At 34.0% G+C, this 26,617-nt stretch overlaps 1 long non-coding RNA gene across 3 annotated transcripts; it reads left to right on the plus strand.

Moving 5' to 3' along the window:
• Positions 1-24,047: 24,047 nt before the first annotated feature.
• LOC139873562 (uncharacterized) lies at positions 24,048-26,180 on the plus strand. 3 transcript variants are annotated; one of them, XR_011767381.1, is made up of 4 exons: positions 24,048-24,211; positions 24,913-24,979; positions 25,251-25,304; positions 25,794-26,180. It is a non-coding gene; the product is annotated as an uncharacterized lncRNA (long non-coding RNA). The 3 variants fall into 3 exon arrangements; XR_011767382.1 differs by having other exon boundaries at positions 24,211-24,253; XR_011767383.1 differs by lacking the exon at positions 24,048-24,211 and adding an exon at positions 24,383-24,407.
• Positions 26,181-26,617: the final 437 nt, after the last annotated feature.

Here is a 26,617-nt window from a genome sequence, read left to right on the forward strand (position 1 = left end):
AATTAATAGTTTTATAAAATAAATAATATAAAAATAATATTTTTATAAAAATTGTACTTTTTACAACTTTTAGTATATTTTTTTATTTTATTTTTTTAAATTGTTTTTAGCGTAATATTTGTATTTTTCGCTCGTATTTAGTTTTAATTCATAGTTTTTGCCATAGTTATTTTTATTTCTAGATTTTTAGGCTTTGCCGTAAAATCCCTTAAGTGCTTTTTCTTTAGACTAAGATATAGGTGATTTAGAATTTTGCGACGCCTTTTTAAGTTTTAGTTCCTTTTTAAGATATTGCCATTTGGGATACAGTTTTACTTGTAAGCTTTAATATTTTTAGACGCCTTTTACCTATGTATCAATTATCATTCCAATTAGTAATCTCAATTTGCGATTATAATTTTAAGTTAGTGATAGTAATAAGGTTGGGTTAGTCAAGTATTTTTAAGTTTTATAAGTCACTCTTTTTCTTTCTTATTTTTTCGATCTTTTCTTTTTCGACCTTTTTCGACGCGCTCTTTTTCTTTCTTATTTCTCGCCATTCTAGTTTTAGGACATAGATTTTTATTCTACTTCTTATCTAAATTTCTTAAAATTACGAAAATTTATTTTAAGTGGTTAAATTGATAGACATCAAAATTTTCTGGTTCGTAGTAATAGTTGGATTTGTACGTGGACCGGGTTATTGGAGCCAAACAGTCCTCAATTATATTGAGACCAAACGAATCCTGCCCCTCTGCTGCATCTTTTGGCTATTCGAAACGTGGGCAAAATCAGAAAAGTCTATTAATTGGATAACTTATATAATTTTTTCTTTCCTTTTAAAAACTAATAGGATATTCAGTGAATGCACCGAGCAAGACGTTCACCACCTTTTGTACGTTCACCACCTGTAACTCGATCAAGACATCTAGCAAATATTACCGCCGTTGATTTTTCTTTAGAATCGTCATCCAATCAACCAAGTACTCCAATTCAAATTTCGGATAATCCATTTTTTGAACCCGACCTCACAATTGAGAATTCGGAGAATATTCAGGGACGATTCATAGATCCTGAACCATTAAATTTTCCTCCGGAACCACCAATCATTCAAACAGAGATTGTTGAGGAACGAACCATTAAATCAAAATCCTCAAGTGATTCCGATTCAACAAATTCAATTATGGAGAATCTGGAACCTTTAAGTATGGAAGACCGAATGAGAGCGAAACGCACTGGCCAAGGTCACGCAATTACTCATCCAGACATTAATGCGCCAGATTATGAAATCAAAGGACAAATTCTACACATGGTGACTAATCAATGCCAATTTAGTGGTGCGCTGAAGGAAGATCCAAATGAACATCTTCGTACCTTTAATAGGATCTGCACTCTATTTAAAATCCGAGAAGTGGAGGATGAACAGATATATCTCATGTTATTTCCCTGGACTTTAAAGGGAGAAGCCAAAGATTGGTTGGAATCGTTACCTGAAGAGGCGATCGATACATGGGACGTTTTAGTTGAAAATTTTTTTAAACAATTCTTTCCGGCATCTAAAGCCGTAAGACTTCAAGGAGAAATTGTTACGTTCACACAGAAACCGAATGAAACTCTATATGAGGCGTGGACAAGATTTGAAAAGTTATTAAGAGGATGTCCGCAACATGGTTTAGACACCTGTCAAATAGTACAAATATTCTACCAAGGATGCGACATCACTACAAGAAAAGACATAGATATAGCAGCTGGTGGTTCCATTATGAAGAAAACTGAAACTGATGCTTACAAAATTATTGATAACACTGCTTCCCACTCACATGAGTGGCACCAAGAAAAAGATATCGTTAGATCATCTAAAGCAGCTAGAGCCGATTCTAGCCATGACTTAGATTCCATTTCCGCAAAGATAGATGCTGTCGAGAGACGAATGGAAAAGATGACTAAAGATATCCACTCAATACGAATTAGTTGTGAGCAGTGTGGAGGACCACATTTGACAAAAGATTGTCTCCGTATTGAATTAACAATGGAACAAAGAGAGAATATTTCATATATAAACCAAAGGCCTGGAAATAATTATCAGAATAATTATCAACCGCCAAGACCGATCTATAATCAAAATCAGAATTATAACCGAAATATTCCATACAACAACCAATAAGGTCCTAGCAATCAACAAGTATCTAACAATACTTACAACCAGCAAAGACCTAATTTTCAAAACAAACCACCACAACCCGATGATAAAAAGCCGAATTTAGAAGATATGATGACAAAGCTAGTTGAAACTCAAACGCAGTTTTTCACATCTCAAAAACAAACTAATGAACAAAATGCTCAAGCATTTAGAAATCAACAAGCTTCTATTCAAAACTTGGAACAAGAAGTAAGTAACCTAGCAAGGTTAATAGGTGAAAGAAAATCGGAAAGTTTACCTAGTGATACAAATGCAAACCCCCGGAATGAAACAGCTAAAGCCATTACGACAAGAAGTGGTACAACACTTAAACCACCTGAAATATCTGTAACTTCTGATGAAGCTATTCCTACTCCACAAGAACCACAACCTGATCAAGATAAGGAAAAAGAACCGGTAGTTGAAAAGGTTAATGAAGATAACACAGTTAAGGCTAAACTTTATGTTAAACCATACCAACCACCACTTCCTTACCCGAGTAAAATGAAGAAAGAGAAACTTGAAGCCGAGCAATCCAAATTCTTGGATATGTTAAAACAGATAAATGTAAATCTTCCTTTCATTGATGTGATTTCAGGAATGCCTAGATATGCTAAATTCTTGAAAGATCTAATCTCAAATAGAAAGAAAATGGAAGAACTCTCGGCTGTTACTATGAATGCTAATTGTTCAGCAGTGCTGTTGAATAAGATACCAGAAAAACTAACTGATCCAGGAAGTTTCACAATTCCATGTTTTCTGGGTAGTCTTAGTTCAATAGAAGCATTGGCAGACTTAGGTGCTAGTATAAATTTAATGTCGTATTCACTATACACTAAACTAGACCTTGGAGAATTGAAACCAACAAGAATAAGTATACAACTAGCCGATAGATCAATAAAATATCCAAGATGGATAATGGAGAACATGCTAGTTAAAGTTGGTACTTTAGTATTTCCAGTAGATTTTGTTGTTCTGGACATGGAAGAAGATTCTCAAGTTCCTCTCATATTAGGAAGACCATTCTTAAACACGGCTAAAGCAATGATAGACGTGTTCGGTAAGAAATTGACCCTAAGTATAGAGGACGAGAGTGTTACCTTTTCAGTTGATAGAGCAATGCAATAACCGCAATCTGCAGATGATACATGTTTTTATATTCAAACTATAGATTCACATGCAGAATTGTTGGAGGAATTTCCAGAATTACAAGGAACAGGAGAATGTTCTTTAGGAGAAGGTAATGAACCAATTGATGAAGCTGAAATGTTAGCTACACTTATAGCTAATGGATATGAACCAACAACAGAAGAAATTCAAATGCTAAAAGAAGAAGACTGATATCGATTCAAATCATCGATAGAAGAACCTCCGAAATTAGAGTTAAAGCCACTTCCAAACCATTTGGAATACGCTTATTTACATGGTGAATCTGAATTACCTGTAATAATATCGTCTTCTCTTACTGAAAATGAGAAATCACAACTCATTTCTGTGTTGAAAGCTCATAAACCAGCCATTGCATGGAAGATTCATGATATTAAAGGAATAAGTCCTTCGTATTGCACAAATAAAATCCTTATGGAAGAAGGTCATAAAACGTATGTACAACGCCAACGAAGACTAAATCCGAATATGCAAGATGCAGTTAAAAAAGAAATTATTAAACTGCTAGATGCAGGTTTAATTTATCCAATCTCTGATAGTTCATGGGTAAGCCCAGTTCAATGCGTGCCTAAGAAGGGTGGCATGACTGTCATTACAAATGAAAAAAATGAGCTTATTCCTACTAGGACTGTAACAGGATGGCGTGTATGTATTGATTATAGAAAATTAAATGACACCACCAGAAAAGATCACTTTCCCTTACCTTTTATTGATCAAATGTTGGAAAGATTAACCGGAAATAGTTACTATTGTTTTCTTGATGGTTTTTCCGGATATTTTTAAATTCCAATAGCACCCGAAGATCAAGAGAAAACCACATTCACGTGCCCTTATGGTACTTTTGCTTACAAACGCATGCCATTTGGACTTTGCAACGCCCCTGCAACCTTTCAAAGGTGTATGATGGCGATTTTTCACGACATGATAGAAAAATGCATGGAAGTTTTCATGGATGACTTTTCAGTCTTCGGTGATACATTTGAATCATATCTAGCTAATCTTGAACGAATGCTGATTAGATGCGAACAATCAAATCTAGTAATTAATTGGGAGAAATGCCATTTCATGGTTAAAGAAGGCATCGTTCTTGGTCATAAAATTTCAAATGAAGGAATTGAAGTGGATAGAGCTAAAGTAGATGTAATTGCTAAACTTTCACATCCCACCAATGTTAGAGGAGTTAGGAGTTTTCTAGGGCATGCCGGTTTTTACCGACGTTTCATAAAAGATTTTTCTAAAATTGCCACTCCTATGAATAAACTCCTAGAAAAGGATGCTCCATTCATCTTTTCAGATGAATGTATCAAATCTTTTAATATTCTTAAAGAGAAACTCACTAATGCGCCGATCATGATAACACCAAATTGGAATCTATCGTTTGAACTAATGTGCGATGCAAGTGATTTTGCAATGGGAGCCGTTTTAGGACAAAGGATTGAAAAACGATTTCAACCTATATATTATGCTAGTAAGACGTTACAAGGAGCACAAACGAACTATACAACTACTGAAAAAGAACTCCTTGCTATTGTCTTTGCTTTTGACAAATTTCGTTCATATCTCGTTCTAGCAAAAACGGTGGTCTATACCGACCATTCTGCTCTTAGATACCTATTTTCGAAACAAGATGCCAAACCAAGATTAATCCGTTGGATCTTACTCTTACAAGAGTTCGATATTGAAATCCGAGATAAAAGAGGAGCGGAAAATCTCCGCTGATCATCTTTCTCGTCTTGAAAATCTCGAATTAGAAGTTCTAAATGAATCGGCCATACAAGACAACTTTCCTGATGAATATCTATTGAAGATAGATTATACTGAAATTCCATGGTTTGCAGACTATGCAAACTACTTAGTATGTGGATTCCTTGAAAAAGGATTATCGTACCAAAAACGAAAGAAATTCTTCAGTGATATAAAACACTATTTCTGGGAAGATCCACATTTGTTTAAAAGTTGTCCCGATGGAATAATACGCCGATGTGTATTCGGAGATGAAGCTAGTAAAATTTTAAACCATTGTCACACAGGATCAACAGGAGGGCATTATGGGCCTCAACTAACAGCAAGAAAAGTTTATGATGCTGGATTCTATTGGCCTACAATTTACAAAGACGCACACCTTCTTTGCCACAAAATAAGTCAACGTGATGAAATGTCACAAAATGTCATTCAAGTATGCGAAGTATTTGACATTTGGGGTATTGACTTTATGGGTCCATTTCCAAAATCTCATAATAATTTCTACATTCTCGTAGCCATTGATTATGTATCTAAATGGGCGGAAGCACAAGCTCTCCCAACTAACGATGCACGAGTTGTAGTCAACTTTTTAAAACGTCTTTTTGCAAGGTTTGGAACACCGAAAGCTTTAATAAGTGATCGGGGTACTCATTTCTGTAATAATCAACTTGAGAAAGTTCTTAAAAGATATGGAGTAACTCATAAAATCTCTACCGCATATCATCCACAAACAAGTGGACAAGTTGAAAATACCAACCGAGCTTTAAAACGTATTCTAGAGAAAATCGTAGGATCAAATCCGAAGGAATGGTCCATTAAATTGGAGGATGCACTCTGGGCTTTTAGAACAGCCTACAAAACTCCAATTGGAACCACACCTTTTAGACTCGTTTATGGAAAAGCATGTCATCTTCCAGTAGAAATTGAACACAAAGCATTTTGGGCTTTGAAGACATGTAATTTTGATTTACATGAAGCTGGATGTCTACGATTAAGTCAACTAAACGAATTAGAAGAATTAAGACATGAAGCATACGAAAATTCGTTAATCTATAAAGAAAGAACGAAGAAATGGCATGATAAAAGAATCAGAAGTTCAAAAGAATTTAAAGAAGGAGACAGAGTTCTTCTTTTCAATTCACGATTCAAGCTATTTCCTGGAAAATTGAAATCAAGATGGTCTGGACCATTCATAGTCAAAAGAGTTTTCCCATACGGAACGATAGAATTAATAAATTCAAATGGAATTGAATTTAAAGTTAATGATCATAGAGTTAAACATTACATAGATAATCCGATGGAAGTCGACAACGAAGTTAATCACAATTTCGATACCACAGCTAACTAAGTGTGGGGAGAATCAAGTCTTTAAAGGATAATATGTATTTCTGTTAGAGTTAGATTTTCTGTTTTCGTGTAGTTCTCGAAAATGGAACCCGAATGGTCTTTCCCTAGCAGACCCTAAAGAACTAGTCTTCTCCCCCCATTCTGAATTTTTATTTTTTTTTAGGTTTTTACGAAATGAAGACTTCCTGTGAACTAAACCATGGTCTAATGCTACACGCTTTGATCACTAAACGTAATAATGACACACTTCCGAGTGAAATAGTATCAGTAATCAGAGAAAGATTGGACGGAGTAAGAAAAGAATCTAGATGCGAAGATAATAAGTTACAATTTGGTAAAGGAAAATCAAAATCCGCAGCGAAAAGAAGAGCACGACACCTTGAAAGATGTCACAAATGCGGAAAATGGTCACATGGAGGTAAATGTTCAAATAATCAAACCTATTCAAATACCGAATTTGTTACTTTATGAAGAGACGGACCGTTCATATGTTTAGAAGAAAAAACACTGAATGCTCGAGGTTACGCCTATGTAGCTATGGAAAACCAATTAAACCAACTATCTTATGAATGGGATAGATCATATAACTAAGAATACTATCTCACAGGTAAGTCTGTACAGTTTTTTTTTTTTTAACCTTTTGATAATAAACGCTAATTTATTCGCTATAAAGTATTAAATTGGTATTGAATAAAATTAGGTTTGGCGACCGAAATTATTGATATCATTCAAAAATTTATTACATCACTGCGAAATTTAACGTTTATTCTTAAGGTATAAATATCTTTAATCAATCAACCTAAAATATTTCAAAAATTTTTCATGAGTTAAATTAGGTCATGGAACCGAAATTACTTTACCGAAAAGAGGGGCGCATATTTTTGATAATATTTGATTGATTAAAGTGGGATAAAAGACCAAAAAGATTTTTAATTTTATTTTTACCATGTTTTTAAAATTAATATATAAATCTTAAATTAATATTATAAACTTTTTAAATTAATATATTTAAAATTGTAAATATTTGAACAATTGATATTTTTAAGTTTGTATGTATAAAAACAAAAATATAATATAAGTTTGGTGTGAATTTTTAATTTTTAAAAAATGTGAATTTTTAATTTTATGCATATTTTAAATTTAAGTTGTGTGAATTTAAAAACAAAAATTTACTTTATTTCACTAAGTTAAAAATATGATTTTTAAAATTCGTCGTGAGTTGAAGACTAGGTCGTTGAACCGAAATTGCTTTACCCGAGGGAGGGACGAGAACTTTTATTATCATTATTTTTAATCTTATTGAATTAAAGTATGCCAAAAACATTAAAAAATTCAAAAATCTTTACTTTTAAAACCGCGCTTTGATTTGACAAATTTTAAAAATTTTGTCAAGGGACAGACTAGGACAACGATCCGAAACGCCCTCGCTCCTAAAGGAAAACAAAATTTTTAGAATTTTATTAATTATATGTTTTAGAAGTTATAAGGTTTTGTAAAAAAAAAAGAAAAGAAAAGAAAAAAAAGGCAAAACACTGTAGCCGGGTACCCATGCGATCGCATGGGAATCACCCTATCCCTCCATGCGATCGCATGGAGGCAAATTCCAGGCCTGATACATACAGACAGCGAGTCTGTCTTCCTCACACCAACACACACACAAACACGAAACTCTCTCAAATCTTCACCAAATTTCATCATTTTTTCACCGTAATTCATCATTTTTCTTGCTCTAATCATGCCTAGATTCTCATTCTTCAGCAAAATGGTAAAAATTACACCCCTAAACTCTATAAATTCCTAGTTTTTGTGATAATTATCAATTTTTTACCTAATGCAAATTTGTTAATTTCTAGTGTAATTAGTGTTAAATTGTTAGTATTTTATGGATGTATAACCTAGATTGATGCTATTTAACATGATTTGAAGCCAAAAACTTCAAAATTTTTAAAAATCTAGGGATTGTGTTCTGGAGCAATTTGGGGATTTTTTATATAAACAGGTTATGGCCAATTTTCGTCATGAATTATTGCTAAATTGAGTAGTGTAACATGTTTAGATAGTTAAATGATCCAAACATTGATCCTAAACATGATTTTTGGAGATTAAAGTGGACTTTTTAATTTCAAAATTCATGAACTTGATTAATTTGATATATTTGCCATTTGAGACTTGTTTAATTATTAGTAATGACTATTTTGACATGTTATTTGAGTTAAATGCTTATGAACTTTGTATACATTTTCATATGTGCTTATTTGAAAAGTGTAGAATTGTGAAAAATTGTGAAAATGTGTATAAGTTTAATTTTGATTTAACATGTTATAGTGATTGTTTTAAGTTGTTATTTTGCTAACACTAATGCATATTTGGATGCCCAAATTTTGTGTTTAATGTGTTTTGCAGAAAGCCGATACTGGAGGTTCAGGAGCATTATCATCTAGACGACCAGCACCAGCACCAGAACCAGAACCAGAAATGCAACACGAACAAGACCCACAACAAGAACCACAACAACAGCCTGATCAGCACATACCTTATTATGATCCGGTACAGTTTGTTGATGAATTCATAGTATTCCCAATGAGGCCGCCAGTAGAATTCCCAACGATTCCTGAGCACACTCTGCATCCTAATCTAAGATTTGATAGGAGATGGAGAGATTACGAGACATATCAAAGGAACAAATTCAAATTGGTAACAAAAAATGTAGAGGTGCCAAGGGTAATCGATTGGGCCCCTTTGGAAATGGTCCATCTAGCTGACCGTGTTAGACAGCTTTTAGTTCAAAGGTATGGCAGTTCTTCTTTTACAGATTGGGAACGTCTTTTCACCATTCGTAGACCTGTATATAAGGAATGGTGTGTTGAGTTGATGAGTACTGTATCACTTGATACAAATATAGTTAGAATAGATGATAGAAGATTTCTTAGGTTTGTCCTTGGCGGTAGGATGTACAGAATGTCCATGCTGGACATGGTCAGGGCTTTACAGATATATACTCCTGGTGAGTTGCTACTACCCGATTGTACAAACTTGATTCATTGTGGTGAAAGGGTAGATAGCAACTTTGACGCTGACGCCATTTGGAGGCGTATGTCACATTTTGATGTTTTTACACGAGCAGGAGGACACTCCTATACACATATTGACAGAGCCGAGCTTCGTATTATTCATAGATTTTTTGCTAACTCGATTACACAGAGAGGTCACAATAAAGAAAAAATTACCTTACATGATTTATTCTACCTAAAGTGTATTTAGGATCCTAGAAGCTTTGTCAATATCCCTTACTGTGTTGCTTTTATTTATCTAAAATGGTAGAGGGAATGCAGGAAGGGAGTATAATAGAAGGAGGTATTTTTGTTACTCTCATTGGAGAGTATTTAGGTGTTGATAAGAACCAAGGGGGTCCATTACAGCTTTGTAGAGAACAGGTTGAGCCCTTAGGATTGAAAGTTTATGTGGGTGCTAAGGTATTAAAAAGTAGACGTAACCAGGCAGTACCCTATGAGGGATCTCATCCTCAGGTAGAGAGAGGCTCAGACGAGGAAATGGAGGAGGCGGAAGACATTAGGGATGTCTTTCGAGATGCTATTCTTGACGTCCACGTTCGTATAGATGAGGAAGCAATGACGAACGCGGCCAGACATAGTATGTATGAGCAGTGGAACTCCGAGCGAGTATACGAGGATTATAGGCGACGCCAACACGATAGCTGGTTAGTTCATCAGCACCAAATCATGAGCCAGCTATCATATCAGGTACCAAATAACTATGTACTTACTCGACCTGCTCATTTTCTGCCACACAGCCCCGATATCCGACCACCCTTTAACCGGTATGACTATAACCAAGCCTATCAAAACACCTATAACCAACAATGGAACCAACCTGACGAGATGAACTGGAACCCATATCCAGACTGATTTAGTCCCATTTGGTTATTTATATGATTTTTATGTTTTTATCTTTTTACTTATTCATGTTTAAACTTATGTTATTGAATATACTTATGTAATCTTTATCATTTTTATTATTATTGTGTACTAATATTTCACATTTAGGATTTGAAAGTGGGATATTAAGTCCCATTTCAAATTGCCATGCATGTTTATATTTGTATGTATGTATATTGTAAATTGTACAAAACAGGGTAAAACAGCGCATTTTTAAAGACTGGCATTAAGTTCAGCAAAAGCTACTAATTTTGATGACAAGATGACAAATAAATGTGATGTAACAACAGACGGAATGAACAAATGATATGCACCATTTATCATTCAGCAAACAAACGCCAATATGTTTGGAAACTTTGGTAAAATTTAATCATTTCTACGCTAATCACCCTCAATAATTTAAATTGTTACTGATTTCTTGCAAATGAGGGCATTGCAAGATCTTAAGTGTGGGAAGTGGTTAAATTCTTTCGGATTTTTAAAATTTTTTTACTTTAAACACTTAGTTACCATTAGAAATACTAGTAAAGTAGTAGTTGTATTAGAATCTAGTGCTCTCTGATAATAAAGAACAGCCCTAGTCTTATATACTGACTATCCAATTCTAGTAAAATTTTTCAAAATTTTCAATTAAATGAACTCAAAATCATGTTTATACATATTTATGAACAATAAAACTAGGTGTTAATACCGAAATTATTGTTACCTCGGAAAGGACATAAATTGAGAAACAAACCAAAATGTTAGAATTCATTTAAAATGGAATAGAAGACAATAAAAAGGAAAATAAAAGCCAAGTGTGGGAAAAATTACCAAGTTATCTTAAACATATGTCACATATTTCTGTAACAAATAATTGAAGATACTTTTGCTTTGGACTAAACTAAACTGTTTTACCCGATGAAAGAAAAGAAGAGATGGATCTACACGATGAATCAATTCCATCGTTAAAAGGAAGTAAAGTCTTTCGAAAAAGACACGCGCTTCTTGATTTAGGTCATGAAGTTGTCGTCCAGATCAGCTGTAGGTTGATGAAAAATCTAGAAAAGTCATCTCTAAAATCAGCAGGAAATCCACGGACCTCAGTATCAAACAGGGTCGCCAAGTGGTCAGACTTATCCTAACCATGAGAGGATCTGTCTTGTAAAATGGGGAGGACACCGTGCAAATTAGCTTGATAAGACTAATAAATCAGACCCCCAGAAAGGATAATCTCCTTAAAGATTAAAAATCAACTTTTAAGCCTGATATTACTCAATCCTTGAGATTGACCTTAAAGATTGAGAATTACAAACTCATGGAATTCAATGATATCTAAACTCGAGCTTGAACGAGAAAATATTTTGATCAAAATTACAAACCGATTTATTTTCTGAAAACCCATTTTCAATGCGTTCATTACCATTGAACGTAAAATCCTAAGAATTCACCTGGAATCCATTAGGTCACCTGAACCAAATCGGGTGTCAACCGTAAGAACGGTGGTTGCATAGCATGGTCAAAGACAGGACCTTGTGCCAGACTGAAAAATCATAAGGGTGAACTTTACTATTGCTCCTACCAAGGATAGTAATTGCGTCCGACACGTTATAGACCATAATTAAAAGCATGTCAGGGGACATTGCCTTAACAGTTGCTTGTTCAATGCTTTCCTCTACAGCCGGACGGTAGTTTACCGAAAGGTAATATACGGAGAAAGTATACTGGACGTGTTGCTTTCCTAATACAAGGTTAGCAAGTGGGTGACACAAAACCATAAGTTTTGAGCTAAAATTTTCAAATCTAAAACCCACCAAACCCACAAAAAGAATTTGCAAACACCGGTGAAGGGTTATTCCGGAAAACTTATCTAGGGTAAAGCTAGATTTAATTTTCAAAAAAATCAAATGTTTTCATAAAGATCCAATTTCCTAAAGGATCTAAATTTTCATAAGTCATGTGGGACTGTAAACCATATCGTTACTACCATTGTTTATACCGCCGTATTGAAATCACTGATGTACAAAGTGTGAAGAATAAAGAAGTGATTCTAGTATTTCAAGACTATATTGCTTGAGGACAAGCAAAGCTCAAGTGTGGGAATATTTGATAATGCTAAAAACGAACATATATTTCATAGCATTATCCCTCAAGAAAGACAAGCTTTTAGTTGCAACTGTTCTATTTACAAGTGATATTCGTTTAAATAATAAAAGGTGAATACAAAAGACAGATTCGACGAATTGAAGACGCAAATGACCAAAAAAGCTCAAAAGTACAAAATACAATCAATGAGGTTCCAATTATTGATAAGAAACGTCTCAAAATTACAAGAGTACAAGATTCAAAACGCAAAGTACAAGATATTACGCAAGGACGTTCGAAAATCCGGAACCGGGACCAGAGTCAACTCTCAACGCTCGACGCAACGGACTAAAAATTACAAGTCAACTATGCACATGAATATAATATAATATATAATTAATTCTTAAAATTAATATATATATTATATTATATTTAAAAACCGTCGGCATAAAAAAACAAAGACTTTTGGGCCTCCCCAGCTGGCCATGCGATCGCATGGCCTTGAAGGGTAAAGCTCGTGCGATCGCATGAGCCCTTTTTCCAGGCCTGTCCTATAAAGTTCGCGAGTTTTGGACGCAAAAACACACATCTTTTTCTTCTCCTCATTCATACGTAGTATATATTTATATTTATATTTTAATTTTAATTTTAATTTTAATTTATAATAATAAGGGTGTGTTGGCGAATGTTGTAAGGGTGTAAGTCGAAATTCTGTCCGTGTAACGCTACGCTATTTTTAATCATTGTAAGTTATGTTCAACCTTTTTACATTAATGTCTAGTAGCTAAGTTATTATTATGCTTATTTAATCCGAAGTAATCATGATGTTGGGCTAAAAATATTAAAATTGGGTAATTGGGCTTTGTACCATAATTGGGGTTTGGACAAAAGAACGACACTTGTGGAAATTAGACTATGTGTTATTAATGGGCTTTATATTTGTTTAACTAAATGATAGTTTGTTAATTTTAATATAAAGATTTACAATTGAACGTCCCTATAAATAACCATATACACTCGATCGGATACGATGGGCAGGGTATTTATATGTACGAATAATCGTTCATTTAACCGGACACGGGAATGGATTAATAGTCACTAGAATTATTAAAACAGGGGTGAAATTATGTACAAGGACACTTGGGATAATTGATAACAAAGTATTAAAACCTTGGGTTACACTCAGTCGACATCCTGGTGTAATTATTAAACAAAGTAATAAAACCTCGTTACAGTTTAAGTCCCCAATTAGTTGGAATATTTGACTTCGGGTATAAGGATAATTTGACGAGGACACTCACACTTTATATTTATGACTGATGGACTGTTATGGACAAAAACCAGACGGACATATTAAATAATCCAGGACAAAGGACAATTAACCCATGGGCATAAAACTAAAATCAACACGTCAAACATCATGATTACGGAAGTTTAAATAAGCATAATTCTTTTATTTCATATTTAATTTCCTTTATTTTATATTTAATTGCACTTCTAATTATCGCATTTTTATTTATTGTTATTGTATTTAATTGCACTTTTAATTATCGTACTTTTTAATTATCGCAAGTTTATTTTATCGCACTTTTATTATTCGCAATTTCATTATCGTTATTTACTTTACGCTTTAAATTAAGTCTTTTATTTATTTAATATTTTACATTTGGTTTTAACTGCGACTAAAGTTTTAAAATCGACAAACCGGTCATTAAACGGTAAAAACCCCCCTTTATAATAATAATATTACTTATATATATATTTGTATTTTTATAAATTAAACTAATATAGCGTTAAGCTTTGATTAAAAGATTTTTCCTGTGGAACGAACCAGACTTACTAAAAACTACACTACTGTACGATTAGGTACACTGCCTATAAGTGTTGTAGCAAGGTTTAAGTATATCCATTCTCTAAATAAATAAATATCTTGTGTAAAATTGTATCGTATTTAATAGTATTTTCTTGTAAAATTTAATAGTATTTTATACCCCTTAGCTTTAACATCAATAACTTTTGGCTATTAGATAATATGGTAATGGTAATTACTTCAATATTTTGTGCCATTTTTCTGATTATATGTTATTGAGCCTTCTCAAACATGCATGCATTCTTCAATTGAATTCTAATGAGTAAAAATTGATTAGCTCTAACATTCTTGTAGTAAACTATTTAAATAATTACTTACTCCTAATGATAGTTAAGTTATAATGTGATTGTTTTCAATAAACATCTCAATCACACTCTCCAACTAATGTATTTTAAAAAGGTCCAACTTTATGTTCAAGAAAACTTCAAAATCATGTGTACAATTTTAATAACTATTGAAAATATGCAAACCAAAACATTGTTTCAACGTCATCTCTTTTACCTTATGTGTTGAGACGGGGGGTTAAGTCATGGGTTAAGCCTTGCTCTGCTCATCCTATTAATCTGCCTGAAATATGAATATTCAGATTGACCTCAGGAGGTTTTCTCCCTGATCCATTCAAGATTCAAACCCGGTCCGCCTGCTCCTCGGGATGGTTAAAAGATCGGGTTTCTGTAATGCGATTCGGGTTTTCACCCGAATGCATGTGTGTGCAAATGATGAGTGTCGTTAAAATAAATGATACACCGATGCAAATTTTATCGTTCAAAAAAATACAAATTAATACAACTATTGAATATATTGAGACCTACCATTATTCAAATATGTGCAAGTAGATGATGTCTTTTATTTTATTCGCAACATCTTTACTTCAACAAATCGTATTTTATTGATAACATTAACATTAATATGTTAAATAAGTGAACAAGATTATTCATCAATAAACTACTCCGAGAAATATAAATTTATATTTATACTTAAATTTACTCAACTTAATTAATGAGTTAATTAAAAAATGAACACGCCTATCTATAGTTTCTATTAAAATTTTATAATGATGATGTCATTATTAGGCTAATTTTTTTGTTAAGAAAAAATTAAAAAGAAAAAAGAAAAAATCTAAGCCACCAAGCTGATGTCATTAATCATAATTATACAATTAAAAAACTAATTATAATTAAAAGTGTGTAATTATACGGAGTATTTATATTTATTTGACCGGCTCTAAACCCTAACTTCTTCTAAAATCAACTCAGGCGATTTATATCAATCTTAATTCTTTGTATTTCTAATTTATATAAATTTTGCAATTATTCTCATGATTTATTATATTTGCAGGAATATTCATGTGAAAATAAGCTTTATAATAATCAATTTAGGTTTCTCCTATTAGTTTTTAATTGATTTTGTTATTGAGATTACTCTGTATATTGTCTTCATCATTGGATTTTAAGCTTCTTCAAGAAGTTTAACCACATAGAGAAATTAGGGTTGTGTTGTTACTTCTTTCACAATAGTTTCTTTCGTTAATAATAATTGATTTGCAGTTGTTGAGGTTGGTGATGAAGTCTTTGAGGTGTTGTCTACATCTGGAGATACACATCTTGGTGGTGATGATTTTGACAAGGTATGGGTCGTTTTTTTTTATCCAATATTGAGGTGGATTTATTTAATTTTTAGTCTAACGTGATTAATAATTGAATTCATATTTGTAGAGAATTGTTGATTGGCTTGCTGCAAGCTTCAAGAAAGATGGAGGCATCGATCTATTAAAAGACAAGCAAACTTTGCATCGATTGACCGAGACGGCTGCGAAGGCTTAGATGGAAGTTTCAACTTTGGCTCAATCCAATATTAGGTAATTGCAAATCACATACGTTACTGATTTCTACCGTAGTATTTTAGTATAAGGATATAAGGAATGATAAAATTATTTATATATTATTTGCTATAAGTTTAAGGTATGTTCATTAATTCATTAATAGATATTTTTTGATCATCGTGTTAGATGCGATTTAGTTGTATACTGTTTAATTTCCAGTTTGTTCTTTGGTTACGGTTTAATCGATGGTGAAGTATCAATTAGTTATCATTGTGCTTAATCAGTTAACATCATTTTGGTTTTAACCTTCCATATAGTGGCTACCATTTTAGGAGATCGGGTTTTCATCCCTTCTTAAGGGGTTTATAATTATTCTGGACATGTATGATTGTTAAAATACTTGCTTAAAGATTGTTAATTACTTTGCTTTCGAATTTATATGTGCATTTGAAGTAAAATTTGTTATTATATTAATAATACTTGCATGAGCAGTATAACATATAACGTTTTGTTTTGTATATATGCAATGTTCGTCTTCTGCTTTAATGGTGTTTCTTTCATAAGATCTTAGAAACTCAAATTAGCACTGGAGGTGGTGTTGTGGGCTGCTGAGTTTTTTATTCCAGTTTTTGAGTCACTCAAAGTCGTTTGAGTTTGAACATGGATGAGACTCAAGACTTCACAATTCAAATCATTAAATTGTTATTTGTGTTTGAAGATTTTTTTCCCATGGGTACTATGGTTTTCAACTCAAATTTGATGTTGAAGTTAAACAATGTAAATTGTTAATATATGTAGGGATAGAGAATTTATTATCCTCATCAATATTAATATGATCTTTATGCTTCATGTAGTTTTTGTTTACTGGTGGTACCAAAATGACAATCTTATGCATCCTACAAAATGAATCCTTTATGCATAATTCGTTAAATTTATATACATGTTCTCTTAACAAACTTGTGGTTTAATGGGTTGATATTTTTGTAATATACTTTGGGCTATACTTGAGTTTCTTTTGTCCAAACATTATTTGTTTGAAACTCATGGGTTTGTTATAGCTTATTAGTACTTCATACTAAAGTGCTTGATTATGATGATGAACTTTTACTGGTTGATAATTTCGATTTAGGTTTCTTATTAGTCATTTTACGAAGTCGCTCTCAACACCAAGATATATTTACTATATAAGAATTTTCCAATGTATAATTTGTACATGTTTTAGTTATCTTTATTCAAATGTATGCCTAACTTTACACATTATTGTTAGCTGATATATATAACAATTTATCGAATTACTAATGTTAATACAATATCCTTCTGTGAGTTTTCGATCCCCACCTTTAAAAGATATTTGTGTTAAGATTGGATCATGAACCATGTGGTTTTTAACAAAACCCGTGATTTCACGGGTCATTAAACTAGTAATAAGTTAAAGGGGCCATTTTAGAGAAATCAAACTACCGGGTCTTTACTTTCAAAACACACATCTCACTATAATCATTTTTCGATTTTTTATTTAAAATAGTAATATTTGAAAAGAAGTTTACAAAACTAGAAATCTGAATTTTAAAAAAAAAAACTAGTAAAAACGGAGTTTGAAACTCCGGTTTGAGTCAAACTGTAGTTGTAATCTTGGAGTCAAGGTTACTCTGTTCTAATCATCATTTAAGTTGCCTATAGGTTCATTATCAATTTAGTAGTTGTAATCTTGGAGTCTGAAGGTTTTCTCTGTGCTAAGAGCACAGGGAGTCGTTCGGTGTTAAATCTCAGTGTTAAATTTAACACTGGATTTAACACTGAGGCCAAAACAGGAGAAATGGTTCAGTGTTAAATCTCAGTGTTAAATCATTATTTAATTATTTATTTGGGGGAAATCCCCTAAAATACACTTTTTTGTAAAGTTTTATTCCAAAATACACTTTTTGCGAAAAAATTGTCTATTTACACCATTAGATCGACCACCCCCTGGGTCGACTACCCTTTGACGTGGTCGACCACACCAAATTTCAATGTGGTCAACCTTCGTTTATAACTGGAAAGGTCGACTACCATGTTTTATAGGTCGACCACTATATTCGACCCAAAAAAAACAAGGGCGACCTTAATGTTGGTCGAGTATACAAAAAGACAATCAAATAGCGAGTTTCACACAATTCAAATTACAATTTTAACAAAATTTCGCTCCACAAACCCTAGATACGAACCAACCCTGATTCATTGCAGATTCAATCAATTGCACATAAACCCTAAATCGATCGTCAGTCAAAGATGACAGATATTAAGGTAAAACCTAATTCGCTTTAGTGTATCTTTATGTTAGTGTATCTGTATGTGTATATATATATATATATATATATATATATATATATATATATATATATATATATATATATATATATATATATATATATATATAAATGGGTCACTGTATGTATATGTATATGTGTGTATGGATGTATCTGTATGTGTGTATATGTCAGTATATGTATAGGTATATGTTGGTCGACCACAATGCAGCTACGGTCGACCTCTTGGTCGACCGTGTGTTTGAAGTAGTCGACCATCGCTTACAAAGAACGAAGGTCGACCACATTGAAATTTGGTGTGGTCGACCAGGTCAAGGGGTAGTCGACCCAGGGGTGGTCGACTTAATAGTGTAAATAGCCAATTTTTTTGCAAAAAGTGTATTTTGGAATAAAACTTTATAAAAAAGTGTATTTGGGCGAATTTCCCTTATTTTAATATTTTTAATAATATTATTTAACTTATTTTTTTTATACTTTTATCTATTATTTATTTAATATGATTATTAATTATAAACTATAAAAATAAATAATACTTTTAGTTAGTAATATTTATAATTATAAATTATAAATATTTAAATAGAATTTAGCCCAACTATAAAAATAAATGTAAGCCCACTACCCACTAATTTGGCCCATTTTTTAACCAATCTTTTTATTAAACCTAATTACGGAGTATTTATTTATTTATTTATACTAATTTACTCCGTATTCTTCTTCCTCCTGAAACTCACCTGCAAAAATAAAAAAAAAAACACACAGCAACATCAGATAACAAAAGGAAAAAAGAAAGAAAAGAAAAAAAAAAGGAAAAAGAAGTAGAAACAACGTCTACTAGCTAACGGTGGCCAACGTTAAACACTTTTAACGGTGGTTTAACGCCGACGGGGAGTGGGTGGCACCACCGTCCCCACCGTTAAAATCCTTTAACGTCGAAAAAATACCTCGACTCCTGGTGCTCTAATCATCACTTAAGTTGCTTGTATGTTTATTTATTCATATTCATATCATATCATTACATCTACATGAAGGCGTATTCAGTGGCGGAATCAGGATTTTTTTTCATTGGGGACGAAAATTTTTTAAAATCGAAACAACTTTTTTGGCAAAATATGAAGGTGAAATCACAATTCTCTCTACAATTACAACAACAATATTCAATTTCTCACATGCGAAATATTAAGAGGTGAAATCTAACCTTATAATAAGTTAAGGGGGTAATTTCATAGAACATAATTTTCAGTTTCTAAGGCTACATGCCCTCACATGTGTATGCCTATGTAAATTTGTGGGATTAATTGTGTGACATGTGGTAGTAGAAGATCGAAACTGAGTAAGAAGTCATCGTCGTCTAGGAATAGCAAGAAAAAGGAGGTGGGGCAATTGATATCGGAAAGCAGTATTGGAGTAGAGGAATTCAGCAGCAATCTTGGTCTAAAATGGACCAAGAAAGATACGTAAGTGTCTTTTTTCTCTGTTCGTATCTTCTTTTTATTAATGAAGATTATCTCCTTAAACATTCGTGGGTTCGGGTCCGGGAAAGAAAGTAAACTTGGTAATGTTAAAAGCTTATGTTTCGTAGAAAGGCCCTCTATTCTAGCGTTACAAGAAACGAAATGTCATAACCTAGTCGACAATTGGTTATTCGGGCTTTGGGGTTCTATTGATTGTGGGTATGTTAAAAAAGAAATGGTTGGTAAGTCGGGCGGACAATTATTAATTTGGGATAAAAACATCTTCGAGGTTTCTAGTGAGTTAATTGGTGACTTTTTTATTGCTATACGGGGAAAATGGAAAAAGTCGGGTAATGAATCGATTATTGTCAATGTGTACGGTCCGCATGATGACGCTAACAAATGTAAATTTTGGGATTCGCTTGACAAGATTTTGTGTATTGATGGTGTGTCGTGGGTCATTTGTGGGGACTTTAATGAGGTTAGAGATAAGTCGGAAAGATTGAATTGTGAATTTTTTGAGAATCGGGCTAAGAGATTTAACGAGTTCATTGACAGAAATAGTTTAGTGGACATTCCTTTGGGTGGGAGGAAATTTACTAGGGTTAGTGATGATGGGATGAAAATGAGTAAGCTAGATAGATTCTTGGTTTCGGACGACTTTCTTAACCTTTGGACGGATCTAAAAGTGGTGGCTTTAGATAGAAGTGTATCGGACCATTGTCCTATTTCGTTGTCGGATGGTGAGGTGGATTTTGGGCCTAAACCGTTCAAAATCTTTGATGATTGGTTCCTGGTTGAGGGTATTGACAAGGTTATTGCCGATTCTTGGTCTGGTCCAATGGGGGGTAACCGGAAGGATTGCGTTTTCCGTAACAAGTTAAAAAGATTAAAAGGTGACCTTAAAGAATGGAGTAAAGTTCACTTTGGTAAGCTTGATAGTGGGATTGAGTCGGTTAAAAAGGTAGTAACGGATCTTGAATTGAAAGCTGAAGTAGGTTGTTTAAATGATGAAGAGCAAGCTAAATGGCTAAACTCGAGAAAAACATGGATGGAAAAGGAAAAAATTAAGACAGGGATGCTAAAGCAGAAAGCCAGTGTTCGATGGATGCTTGATGGAGACGAAAACTCAAAATATTTCCATAATTCCTTAAAGAGAAAATATAATAAAAACAACATCCGGGGGATTAATATTAACGGGTCTTGGTGTGAAAATCCTAACACAATCAAAGAAGTTGCTTTCAACCATTTTAAGAACATTTTCGAGGTGCATAATTCGGATGGACCAAGCCTTGAAGGGCTATTTTCTGAATCGATTACATCAGCGGATAATGAGCTCTTAGAAGCTCCCTTCACGAAAGAGGAAATTTGGGAATCGGTCAAATGTTGTGGTAGTTCGAAGGCCCCGGGACCGGATGGGTTCAACTTTGGTTTTTTCAAAAAGTTTTGGTCCATAATCAAAGGTGATTTGGTAGGTGCAATCAACTGGTTTTGGGTTTTTGGTGAGTTTTCAAAGGGTTGCAATGCTTCTTTTGTTTCCCTTATTCCGAAGAAATCGGATCCGCTGAGTTTTAGTGATTATCGTCCGATTAGTCTTATATGCAGTTATTATAAAATTATCGCGAAAATGTTGTCCTTGAGAATTCGTAAAGTGGTACCTCGTCTTGTAGGGATGGAACAAAGTGCGTTTCTTGGGGGTAGATATATTCTTGATGGTGCGTTAGTTGCTAATGAAGTGGTCGAAGATCTTAAACGAAACAAAAAGCACGGCCTAATTTTTAAGGTAGACTTCGAGAAAGCCTTTGATTCGCTTAATTGGGAATATCTTCTTGAAGTGATGAAATGTATGGGGTTCGGTACCAAATGGTGCAAGTGGATTTCCTCGTGTCTTAAATCGGCTACAATCTCAATTCTCATAAACGGGTCTCCGATAAGTGAGTTTAATCTTAAAAGGGGCGTTCGCCAAGGTGATCCTTTATCACCTTTTCTTTTTATTATTGCAGCGGAGGGACTTAATATCCTAACGAAAGTGGCGGTTGAGAGAGGAATGTATAAAGGGGTGGAGGTGGGTAAAGATAAAGTCGTCATCTCCCATTTGCAATATGCGGATGATACAATTTTTTTTGGCGAATGGAGTAGACGTAATGCGCGAAATTTAATGTACTTGTTGGAATGTTTTGAACGGGCTTCGGGGTTGAAGGTTAATTATAATAAAAGTCAATTATTTGGGATAGGCATTAGTAATGATAACGTGGAAGCTCTTGCGTCTTGGTGTTCGTGTCTCGGCGGTCGATTGCCTTTCATGTATTAGGGTATTCCCGTGGGTAATAGGATGAAGAAATTGAATGATTGGTCCCCGGTGATCGAGAAATTTAACAAGAGGTTAGCGGATTGGAGAGCAAAAATGATTTCTTTCGGTGGACGGTAAACTTTAGTTAAGTCGGTTCTCTCTAGCCTACCTCTCTATTACTTCTCGCTCTTTCGTGCCCCTACTTGTGTGCTTAATTCTCTCGAGAGTGTGAGACGGAATTTTTTTTGAGGCGGGACGGGTTCTAATTCTAAAATGTCATGGGTTAAGTGGGAAAAAATCCTTCTTCCTCACGAAGAAGGAGGTTTAAATATCATGTCCTTAAAAAGTAAAAATTCGGCTCTTCTTTGTAAGTGGTGGTGGAGGTTTAAAACCGAATCTAACACTTTGTGGGTCACCGTTATTCGTAACATTTATGGTTCTAATAGAGGTCTTGTGCTTGGTAACGGGCTTTCCCGGAGTCCAAACGCTAGCCTTTGGAATTCTATTTGTGAAGCAGGAAAACATGTGGACGGGTTAGGGATTTCTTTCTCTAATTCTTTCATACGCTCAATCGGGGACGGGAAAAGCACTTCTTTTTGGGATGACATTTGGGTGGGGAACGCAAGCTTTAAGGACAGATTCAAAAGACTACATAGGCTAGAGATTGACAAAGATATCAACATCAGTAGCAAAATCGAAGAATTTAAGGGAGATGGGCTCGGCAATTGGGCCTATCCACCGATGGGCCGAACGAATAGTGAACTAAATGAGTTGCGTGATACTGTTCGGAACTTGCAGCTGACCGAAGGTAAAAAAGACTGTTGGAGCTGGAATCTTAATTCGAAGGGCATTTATACGGTCAAGGACTTTTCGGTTCTTGTCGACAAAGTCATTCTTCCACGTGCGGTTAATTCTATTGAGTCGTTGCGAAATGGTTTGGTTCCAAAAAAAGTGGAGGTGTTTATTTGGCGGGCGAGATTAGGACGTATACCGGTAAGATTCGAGTTAGATAAACGGGGCATCGACTTAAATAGTGTGAGATGCCCGATTTGTAATGGTGACATTGAGACGGTGGAGCATATAGTTTTTTCCTGTCAAGTGGCAAAAGACATTTGGGCTAAAGTTCTTAAATGGTGGGGGTATAATTCGGCTATATTCGGGTTTGAGGATATTTTTAATGGTACTTTCGGTTGTGTAGCACAGGATCATAAAAAGAATCAATGGCAAGCGGTTTGTTGGGTGGTTTGTTACATTCTATGGAAGAATAGAAATGCAAAGGTGTTCAAGAATAAACTCGAGACGGTCCCATCCTTATTTAGCGAGGTTCAAGTTCTTTCATATGATTGGATTTCACGACGTTGCAAGGGTCATATTATGGATTGGCTACAATGGTTTTCACACCCTTAGTTTTAACTCCTTTTGTTAGTTGCAATCTTTGCAATTAGCTTAGGGCGATGTAATTTTTTTCCTTATTTCTTTCGTGATGTATCGTGGTGTTAAGGGTGCCTAGTCATCCATGTACTATTCGTGATTGTTTAATATAAGTCCTTCTTGCTTTTCAAAAAAAAAAATGTTATTTGCCTTTCAAAAAAAAAAAAAAAAATTTCATAGAACGTCAAAAAAGATGTACACAAATTTCGATCGACATCCGTTATAATCTCCGTAACTTCAATTATTCACAATTTTATCCGTTATCATCACCATATACAATACAATACAATATATATATATATATATATATATATATATATATATATATATATATATATATATATATATATATATATATATATGACAAATAAATAATAATAGTATCCGTTAAAACTCAGTCAACAAAAGTCAACGTTTTAAATAATTGAATATTACCGTACAATTTTTTAGGGTTTCTTCCATTGTGTCTCAACAATGACCCTCTAATCCCTCTTCTTCTTCTCTGGCGAGTGGCGACTACAATTTTCTAGGGTTTCATTTATTTTCTTTGATTCTTCTTCTCTGGCATCTGTTCTGAACAGCGACCTGTGTTAATTACATTCTCAGGCATCTGTTCTGAACAGCGACCTGTGTTAATTACATTCTCAGGTACATTTCGTCTTCTCGCGATTCTTCTCAGGTTTAATTTATTTATTTTTTGTGTATTGTCGACTTGTTGTAGATTTGTAGCTTTATATATCTTTGTTTCTGCTCAATTAGGTTGTTCTGCTATGACTGATTATTCTGCTCAATGTTGTATCATGTATGTATGTTTATTCTGCTCAATTAGGTTTTATGTATGATTACTCTTTTGATTATTTTGCTCAATGTTCTATCATGTATGTATGATTTGCTGTGCTGGACAACAAAGAAGAATAAGTTAATTTTCATGTATGTATTCTGCTCAATTAGGTTGTATTTTGTATTAATTGAGCTAACAAGCTAACTGGTATGCTAAATGTTTAGGTGTAGTGCAATTAAGCTTTATAACTCATATCAGTGTTTGTTATATACACATTTTGTCTTCTTTTTATCTTGAGAAACAAAGTATTTAAGCTGTATAACTCATAGGTGATCATGAATCTGATAAAAATGAATTATATGTTTGTGATTGTTGAAATCAGTGGTGTTACTCTCATTTGCTCTCCGAATTTAGTATAATTAAGCTGTATAACTCATATCTGTGTTTGTGCTACGGTCCTCGGTCCGACCTTTTACAATAAGTTTGTATTTGTTTCATATTTTTCTTCCTTAATTTTTGAATGCAGTGAAATATCTAAAGGCTCCAACAGTGACAAGATTTATTGAATAGAACGAAATGGACTACTCTAAGGCGTAAGTTCATTATAAATTTTAGAACATTTACTAGTATTAATTATAAATTTTGTCATTTAATATTTATATAGGGATGGCAATGGGCACCGAAAAACTCGCGACCCGCGGGTATCCGTACTCGTGATGGACGGGTAAATTCATAAAAGTTTACCCGGCCCGTGAATCGTTGTACTACTCCGAAAAACCCGTGGGTATTACCCGTTAACCCCCGCATACTATTTATTTAATTACAATTACAAATTTTATTGACCTCCCCGTTTGAAATTCTCAGACCTAACCGTCCGCAGCGGCAACATCCTGAGCAGCAGGACCCTTGGCCATACGTGTAAGTTAACACCACCTTTTATTTTTTTTATTTTACTAGTTTTAAGAATTACTTGAATTCAACTTCTTAATATGATATTAAGTGTTAAATTAAAGTTAATAATGTAACCAAATTAAAGTTTATATGTGATATAATCAGTGTTGCAAATCTTGGCTGATTACTCGACGATTTCTCGGCTGAGATGTCTAACCGAGTTATCGCCAGGTGACTCGGTAAAACTCGGTCATTACTTGGCCAAACTCGGTCATTACTCGGCCAAACTCGGTCAACGTCAACATAAGTCAAAATCCGAGATCTCCTCCGATTTCTTCCCGAGTTGCCGAGAAGTCCTTAAAAACCTTTGACCGAGATCTCCTCGAGTTACGAGATCTTCAACCCTGGATACAATAGTAATACATGAATATGGCAGTTCTTAGAGGGTAAAACAAAGTTTAATAATGTAATCAAATTAAATTCTTTTGACCTGTTTGACCCGTTTGAAATTCTCAGGCCTCGTTGGTGTATTGTTGTGTTCGTTTGTATCGTTCTTCAGCAGACTTCGGCGTTTATGCAAAAGATCAACAAGAACGTGATGAGTAATATTTCGATGACTGTTTTCTTCGCCTGTTTGTGTGGCATAGCGTTTACCTATTTGTTTGGCATCCTGGGCGTGGCACGGCCCAGGCGCATTACACGGTGGATCTTCACAGGATCGTATTTCATCGCCCCCTTCGCCATGATCGGGGCTTTAATCAGTGCGTGGTTTTTCGAATGAAGATAATCAATTTGTTAATTAGGACATATATCTTGTGGATCAGTGATCTTAAGTCATATGATAATTAAGACATTTATTTATTATCTAATTAACGTGGATTAGCGGACCACCTTTAACTTTAAGAGCAACTATACGTCCATAACTATGACAATTTGTTGAATTACACATACTATCTTACAAAACGTAAGTGTTCTTGAGATGATTATGCCAGCAAATACGGAGTAATAAACTAATATAGTTGCTAACTAGTTGTTGAACCCTCGCTTCGCGTCGGGGTTTCGGTTTTCAATGTATTTGATTGCGTTTAGTTTGTAAAATTATTTCGTGACTAAAGAATAATGTCGTTGAAGCGCAACTCGAGTCGAACTAAAAGGTATAACTCGTGAAAGATTTAAATGTTATTTTAAATTAACAATATATGTCCATCTCCGTGTTTAGCTATGTAATTATCGACTTTTAAAAATTTAACGCAAAATCAACGTGTATGAAAAGTACCCCAAATATTTAGCATTTTTTAAAAAGCGTCCGTTTTGCGTATAGTTAGTGACATTGTGTTCCT

This window comes from Rutidosis leptorrhynchoides, chromosome 10 (assembly GCF_046630445.1).
Source record: "Rutidosis leptorrhynchoides isolate AG116_Rl617_1_P2 chromosome 10, CSIRO_AGI_Rlap_v1, whole genome shotgun sequence".
Taxonomy (NCBI): domain Eukaryota; kingdom Viridiplantae; phylum Streptophyta; class Magnoliopsida; order Asterales; family Asteraceae; genus Rutidosis; species Rutidosis leptorrhynchoides.